Raw genomic sequence first — 8,741 nt, 5'->3', positions numbered from 1 at the left:
CTCTAACATATATTAAGCCTCATATATATTCGATTAGCTGTGATTGCATCATATTTTCAGTTTTGTTGTTGATAGACCAAATTTTTGCTGCTAGGAAATTTGGAAAGCCACTGTAAAAATACAACCAATTCATGCAGGCTATAGCTGTCAAATGTTTTCATAGCATTATGGAAATATATGATATATTGTGTATGGGAAAAATTGAACTAGGTACATTTAATTGTGAGTTTTTGTAGGTTAAATTCACCATTTTTAACATTTGAAACTAGTTAATGACTCATTGTCTGTTATCTAGCAGATTCCTAGTCATGTACGAAGGAAATGTATCTTTAAATCCGCACAGGGTTCTAGATTTCGCTTGTGAATCGTGGGTGCAAAATGATGCATTGTGGGTGATCGATTTGGAGGGGAACTGTGCATGTGATACGCAACGACAAAACGCTTGTACTTGCTTGTAGTGTGTATACCGCCTGCAAAAGCCCAAACCCAAGTAAACAGACACACACAGAGGCGGTATACAGAATCTTTACTCCTTTCTTCTCGTATCTTTCCCCATCAACACCTTTGTTTGACAGTCTGCATGCAAATGGGCCAGGTAATGAGAAAGACCGAGAGAGAGTTTGCTTAAAAGCAGCAGCAGCCCAAACCTCTTTGTTCCCCCACCTGTATCTGTTGAAGCGTGGCTAGGAGAAGCTGGGCTGTCATGTGAGTGACAGATATTGAGGATAATTGTCTTCTTTCTTTGGCTGCCTGTGTTGCTCCACTGCAGTTGTGAGCGTGCAGCTGAGTTAAGCAGCAGTCAGCCAGAGGAGAGACAGAGACAGAGAAATCGTAGGCAGTGGGGAAGGAGCACTTTTAGGGGAAAACTCTCTGCTGTGATTGTCTGTGCTCTCCTCTGGACACCTAAAAGTAACACGGTATTGCTGAGGATTTGTACAATGTGTTTTGAGCACTGCTTCTCATAGTAATGTATAGCACAGCATTCCTTCAAGAAGTGATAAAAGTAAATAAACTGTAGAGCCAAAAAAAAAAAATCTAAATGAGCGTTTAGGTCTTATCTTCCAGTGAAAATTAGAGTATTTTTTTTTTTTTTAATTAGGCATTATTGTCTTTTGTATTTTTTCTCGCTTGTTTTAAGTATAAATAATTAAAATCAAGTCTTAACATTGAATGCTTTTTTTTTTCAATTACGTGTATCTTGTTTTAGGGATTTTTACAAATCATTTTAATTCAAAAGAAGTTTAAAAAAAGACTAATTAAAAACCAATTAAAACACCTACTCGGAGGAAGATTTTATTGTTCAGAGGTTGCTTGTTCAGAACTCAAAAGGCTTAATGGAGTTCTCATCTCCTTTTGTCTCTCCACAAATTCTTAGCGAGATGTAAACATAACTGAGAAAATTGTTCAAATTAAGATTATAAAACAATAAGATTATAAAACTAAGACCCATTAAAAATGAATTAAATGGCTACTCAGAGGAGGATTTTATTGATCAGAGGTTGCCCGTTCATCACTCAAGGCTTAATGGAGTTGTCACTTGTTGCATTTCAGGATTACAAAGTCTCAGATGTTTAAATGAGAGTTGTTTGAGTTATGAATTAATACGAATAGCAAATAATTGATTTTCTGGCAAATCTGAGCTCCGTCTGGGACACTGTTGAGATCTCTTCTGAAACTCATGAGATTACTGGGGTCTTTTCCCAACGATAAAGAATCTTGTTTGGATTTTACTTTTTTTTTTTATGACGTATGAGGTCAGCGTTTTGAATGCGCTGGTGAGTCTTGTGAAAACCAACGTTTGTGAGAAAAGGAAGAAAAGTTATATATAACTCTGACTGGATTCGTCTGAAAGAAGAAAGTCATATACACCTAGAATGACTTGAGGGTGAGTAATTTATGATCTAGTTTTCATTTTTGGGTGAACTAACGCTTTAATCTAGTTGTTGTCCAGGAGAAATAACCTGAGTTTTCATTTTTCTCTGATTTCTGTTATTCTTAGATACTGTGATCATGTGTTTTTATTTTTTATTTTTTTATTATCATTTTCTGAAAAGCTGAGTCTGTTTTCCCTGTAAAGAGTTTGTTTCCATCCTTGATTGTCTATTTTCAGTGTTCTTCCATTTTTCTTTGTCTTTTGATTTACAAATCTGAGCACTGTTTGAGACACTGTTGAGATCTCATCTGAAACTCATGAGATTACTGCAATGTTTCTTAGAGGAGAAATATCTCAAGGCAAGGCTTACATTTTTTCTCTCCATTTCATCTTATTGCTTTCTTGGAGAAGCAGCTGAGACAAGAGTTTTGTTCTCATTCTCGCAGTTGAGACAAGAGTACTGTATATAAAAAATAATAATAATTTTTTTTTTTGACCACCATCCTCTGAAAGTAATGAGCTGAATCTGATTTCCCTGTAAATTGGAGGAGAAAAATCTAAGCAAATGTCTCCATCAGTTTTGCATTTCATCTTATTGCAGTATAGGAGAAATAATTGAAATATGAAAGAGATTTCCTTTTGCTCTCATTTCTCTTATTTTTTTAGATATTGTGACCAAGTGCAAGGAGTCCGTTTCCATCCTTGATTGTCTGTTTTTAATTGTCAATCAAATTTTTGTCTCAATTCATATTGATTGATCTTTTGATTACAGACTTGGCAAATCTGAGCACGGTTTGACATTGTTCAGAAATGTCTTCACATGAAATCAGTGGGGGGGTTTTCAGAGGAGAAAAATCCTTCCATTTGCTTTCTATTCCATCTGTTTGCTTTCTTGGAGAAGCAGTAAAGATTTTTTTTTTTTAAATCTCATTTTGCTCTCATTTCTGTTGTTTTTAGATACTGTTCGATTTTCTCATAAGGAATGATCCTGATTTGCCTGTAAGGATTCTTTTTCCATCCTTGATTGTCTGTTTTTAATGTCGTGCTCTTTTTCGAGGCAGTGAAAGTGTAAAGACATGTGGTTTGGATGAGGTTGTTGTTCCTCTGAGAACAGGCCGGGGTTTTGTGGGGGTGTGTGTGTGGGGGGGTGGGGGTTGCACACCTTGGGGGAGGTGGGGGGGGTAAAAGCATGTGGACAAGAGAGACATTTTTCCGAACTCTAGCAGGGGAAAAGGGTGGAAAAGCAGGACTGCCCTTCCTCCCCCTCCCTGGGTCACCCGGCTGCTCGTCTCTCTCGTCTCTCTTACTCTGGGAAGGTTAGAAAAAGTAGCGCCGCTGCCAAAGGAAACACTGGCTTTTTTTTTTTCTTTTTTTTTTTTTTTTGTGTCTAGAGAAACTTGAGAGAGGTCCAGTTTTGGTTCCCTAGTAACAGTGCCGTGGAGAGGAGGCCCCTCTCCATCATCTGACGCCGCTCATGGGAAGGATGATGAGAAATGTTTTCTTTGCATCGAAAAATACACACGCCTAAATATCTCCTATAGAACATCCATCAGAAAAATAAAAAATGCACATGCCGAATAGAAACACCTCCACATTACTCTCGCAGCTACTTTTTATATATGTGTTTTTTCATTTTATGAAAAGTGAATAATGCATTCCCTGGCAAAACTCAGGGAATGTGCTAGAGGATTGGGGGCCAGGGTTGCCAGGTCTGCATAACAAAACAAGCCCAACTGGTACTCAAAACTAACCCAATCATGACCAAAACGCCCACTTGCGTTCCGGGAGTAAATGGCTATCAGAATCACTCCAAAATCCTGTTCCTCCTTCCAGCTCCACCTCGGTGGAAGGGATGGGATGGGGTGGGGGTGGGGGGGGTTTCGCCTCAGCTTGCAGTCTAAAAAAAACAACTTGTGGGATTTTTTTCACCTGTTTTCTGGTCCAGCAGGTGAAAACAGTCTATATGATCACTTAATAAAATAGTAACACACTCTCCTCAACAACACACATGATTTGAGGAATTAAGCACCAAAAAAATAAAATCACTAACCCGCATCTGTAATATTGATGCACTATACATAAAGATGTTTTAAAGAATAAAGAGAAGGCATTTTGTAAAATGAGCCATTATTCACGCTCGGAACAGCCCGTCTCGTCTCATTTGATGGACCACAAGGTCATTCTCAAACTAAAGACACATCGCTGCTGTTCTTCTCTTAGTATTCATCAGTACACCTCTCTCTTTCTCTATCGCTCTCTTTCTCTCACACACAAACTTTCTCTCTCTCACTCTCTCTGTCCCCCCCTCAAGGGCTGCATATATTTGGCTCTCTTTTCCATAGACCACTACAACAAACCTTGTTTTGACTGTCAGAACAGAAACATAAAATATGTATTATTAAACGGATAGTTTCGGCCTTCGATTCTGATAGGTTGAGCTGCGTTCGAAGCTGTTGTAAATTACTCTACAATCATGCACGCTTCAGGTGAGTTGTTATAAATTCATCGTAAACCACAGCTTCTTGGGGCTTATTGCTTTACTATGCTGACCGTATTTTTCACTAAAATAGTTACTGCATTCATTATTAATACCATAAAACCATGTGATAATAGATAATATTATAATATGGTGATTTTATTATTTTTTATGATTTTGGTTTCATTTAATTAAATTTTTTTAACATTTTATTGTATTTTTTTATTTAATTTAATTATTTATTTTAATGCAAAGGGTGGGTAATTTCACATTACCACAATTTTATTGTAGCAATAATAACTGCAAAAAAAATCTGTCACATTCTTTGACTATCTAGACCTTGTATTTTTTCAGAGAAAATATCTAAACATAATTATCATAAAAATTCAAATCAAACTTATTAACATAATATCTAAATTACATAAAATAACATCCTAAGTAGGTTTCCTTGCTTGCTTACCAAACTGTTGGCCAGTGTTCAGAGAATATATCTTGGATAAAAATGCATTTTGTGGTAGATCTGTACATATCTTAAATCAGATGTTTTGTTATCTAATGCTGGTAATTTCATCTTGTTTTATGGATATAAAAATAAAAAATTATGATTAAAAAAAAAAGTCAGGTATATTTTCATATACCACATGTTGTATGTTATTTAAGCCACTGGCCAATTTGCAAGTATCTTTTATTTTGTGCTGGTTATTTAATCTTTTTTTTTTAAAGGATATTTAGATTTTTTTACATGAAAAAAATCAGTATGTTTTTAAGTATATTTCCATATGCCATTATTTTGTATCTTATTATGCTGTTAATTTCATCTTGTTAAGGCTAAATAGATTTTTTTTAGGTAATTTTACATTCACCATAGTTTTGGTGGAAGTTGACGTGGTTGTTTGTTAGCAAGGGATTTCACAATTCGTGTGAGTTATGTTCAGACTTTCCGTGCATTCTGAGCACAACAGTACGCTTTTCACTATTACCCAAATTTTATCAGAATTTCATCTGCAGGTTTTTGTGCTTTTTGTGGTAAATGATAAATTGGACACAGGAAATGCACAGGGTTTTGGGGAAGGCGTGAAGGGCCGGGCTTTTCCTCCGTGACAACACAATGGCCTCAGTCACTGGCCTCTGACTGGCCCCTGCCACCGGACGCGGGGACGAGGAAGTGCGAGCGCAGCGCTGATAACACACACAACAGTCACGACGCCCCCCTCCCTCACTCACTCCCTCCCTCCCTCACGGTCTGGAGACACTGGAGACCGCTTCCCACTGGATCTGCCATTTTTGCCTATTCATTCCCGTGCCGGGCAGCATTGTGCGGCTGGAAATAAAGACATCAGATATTAGAGAAACCTCTCGGTCACCCTGGGTCTCGGAGGTATTCCTCCTTTTCATTCAGCGCTCATCCCTGCACTCGGCAGACTGTGTCTCCGGCGCTGGCATGAGCCGCTTCTCAAATAGGCTGCTGACGTGCACGCACACACTCAATCCGGCCGGGAGGTTGGGATTATCCGCATGGCTTTGTCTTTAGATACAGTTGATTTTCGCAAAACGCTCTCCGTAGCTCGGCCCCACCACACTTTCCTCTAAATTGAAGCCGAATCGTCTCTGAAGTGTTGGAAGGTTTCTGTTGGAGATGAGGTGAGGGCCAAAGTGCGAGAGGGATGGATTGAATTCTGATTGGGGTTCGGCGATGGGTAAAGAGAGTAAATCTGGTGACAAATGGTTTGGAAGAGCATTACTGTGGCGCGCTGATAAGAGCCTGTCTCCATAATAGAATGGAGAGGACTTGTCTATCAGCCTATTTGAAACTGTTCCTACAAGGTACTGGCTTTCATTAGCGCGGCCCGTGAATAGTGGAGTTGAATGAAAATTGCTACTTACCCTGCGATTACGGTATTGAAAGGTAGCTGTCAAAAGAGGGCTAGAGACTCGCAGGGAAAAGAGGGGAGGTTGTGTGGCTGTCACCATGACAGGGAATGTGTTTCTCTAAGATTACTATTGTGTCTGTTTTATTAAAGGCAGGAAAGAGTAATGGGGCGGATAAGAACAGCAGGAGAGGGTGATCCTGAAATACAATCGGAGAATTGTGACTTGAGGCTTGATGGGTGTAGACCGATGATCGCCGCTGACGGACTATTTTGGGTTTCTATCAGGCCTCGGCTGGGCGGAATGACTCTTTCCTGAAAGAGAAAACATGATATCTGTGTTCTTCAGCGCTATCGCTGTGCTCGCAGTCCACAAACTTTCTCCAGCATCCCATCTCACTTCCTCGTGCTTCACCGTCATACTTGAATTGAAGAAGTCGGGTTAGGAAGTTAAGCAGTTTAGTTTGGTTTCCATTTGTAAGTGCGTGACTGAACACATTTCCTGTTGTTTTTGTCAAAATGAGCTGGATATAACTGACTCTTAACTGAAAGCATGACACAGATGCACTGAGTAAACTTTAAAGGAGCAGTGCACCCAAACCTGATGTCATTATTTGCTCAGCCTCATGTAATTCCAACTTGTGTACTGTCATTTTTGTTCTTTTTTTTTTTTTTTTTTTTTTTTTTTTTTTTTTTGGGGGGGGGAAATTATTTTCATGCAAGAGTTCATAGTAAATACAAACATCCAAAAAAAAAAAAAGAGTTAGTTCACTGAAAAATGAAAATTATGTCATTAATAACTCACCCTCTTGTCGTTCCAAACCCGTGAGACCTCCGTTTATTTTTGGAACACAGTTTAAGATATTTTAGATTTAGTCCGAGAGCTCTCAGTCCCTCCATTGAAGCTGTGTGTACGGTATACTGTCCATGTCCAGAAAGGTAAGAAAAACATCATCAAAGTAGTCCATGTGACATCAGAGGGTCGGTTAGAATTTTTTGAAGCATCGAAAATACATTTTGGTCCAAAAATAGCAAAAACGACGACTTTATTCAGCATTGTCTTCTCTTCCGTGTCTGTTGTGAGAGAGAGTTCAAAACAAAGCAGTTTGTGATATCCGGTTCGTGAACGAATCATCTTTTTGAACCAGTTCACCAAATTGAACTGAATCGTTTGAAACGGTTCGCGTCTCCAATACTCATTAATCAACAAATGACTTAAGCTGTTAACTTCTTGCATCTGATTTTCCATCTCCCATATTTGTTTTGGCATCAATAATGTCAAACAAGGTATAATGCAACAACACACTGTTTTTGAATCTGAATTACAAGAATGGAGTCCTTTAGAAGAAGATAAGGTATATTGGTAAATTCCTCACACAAAGTGCACATTTATTATGTGTTTTGGTCTTTTTGAAGCGTTGTATAGATTTTTTTGCAATGTCTTTTGTGTTAATGTTTGGAACTACATGAGGGTGAGTTAATGTTATTCATATTATTCACACTGTAGGACTTGGAGATCTGACCTGAGGCGAGGACTGGTCTGAAAAGGCATTTTAAAGGGAGACATGAGGAGAGATGTGAACGAGGTGAAGATAAGTAGCCCTGTTCAAGAGGGTCTACCTCATACACTTGAGTTTGTGCTCTCAATCACTGAAGACTCGGATCAATAGCACTGCGGAAGCAAGAGAAGAAGAACACCGACAGAATCAGCAGAACGAGGTTTAACTCGCCCGGAGAGAGGCGAAAAACGTTAAAGTGAGTGATGAGCGTGGTCAGTGCGGAGATGTGGAACCGCAGGGAAAGCCTCTTACTGAATAAATACACACAGGAATAGATTTAAAACATTACTGCGTAAAGGTGATGGGTGTAATTTTTTTAGGTTGAAATACTCTCTTCTCTTTCCAAGCTTAATATGTAGAGCGGACTATATTTTAAGCCTGGCACACACTGGGAGATTTTTATGGTTGTTATTTGTTAGATTGAACAACATGACCCTGGCAAGATCTTGGGTAAAACCAAGACAGACTGTATGTCTTTTTTATATCTCATTGTACAAATACATCTTAAAGCAATAGTTCACACAAAAAAAATAAACACAAAAAAATTTTTGCTGAAGATTTACTCATGATGTACCATAGATGAGTTTGTTTTTTCATGGGAACAGGAGAAAATTTGCATTCAATCACTTGCTCACCAATGGATGCTCTGCAGTGAATGGGTGGCGTAAGAAACAGATGATAAAAATAAAAACATCACGATAATCCTCGAGCAATCTGAGAATGAATCAAATTCCTACATCTTGGATTGCTGAGAGAATTTTCAGCTAATTTTCATTTTTGGGTGAACTGCTTCTTTAAGACTTTGGTCAGTGGAAGGAAAAATGTATGTACTGCTTATTCTTTAATGCGAATATTTGCAAAATATTTATTTTTTGTGTCCTACAGATGAGTTGGTATAAACATCTAAATTAAAGTTGACATTTGTCTCAGATGGCAAAATCAGGCCAAAATCATGCAGTGTGCAT

This window comes from Carassius carassius, chromosome 45, assembly GCF_963082965.1.
Source record: "Carassius carassius chromosome 45, fCarCar2.1, whole genome shotgun sequence".
NCBI classification, from domain to species: domain Eukaryota; kingdom Metazoa; phylum Chordata; class Actinopteri; order Cypriniformes; family Cyprinidae; genus Carassius; species Carassius carassius.
This window is presented reverse-complemented; position numbering follows the sequence as displayed.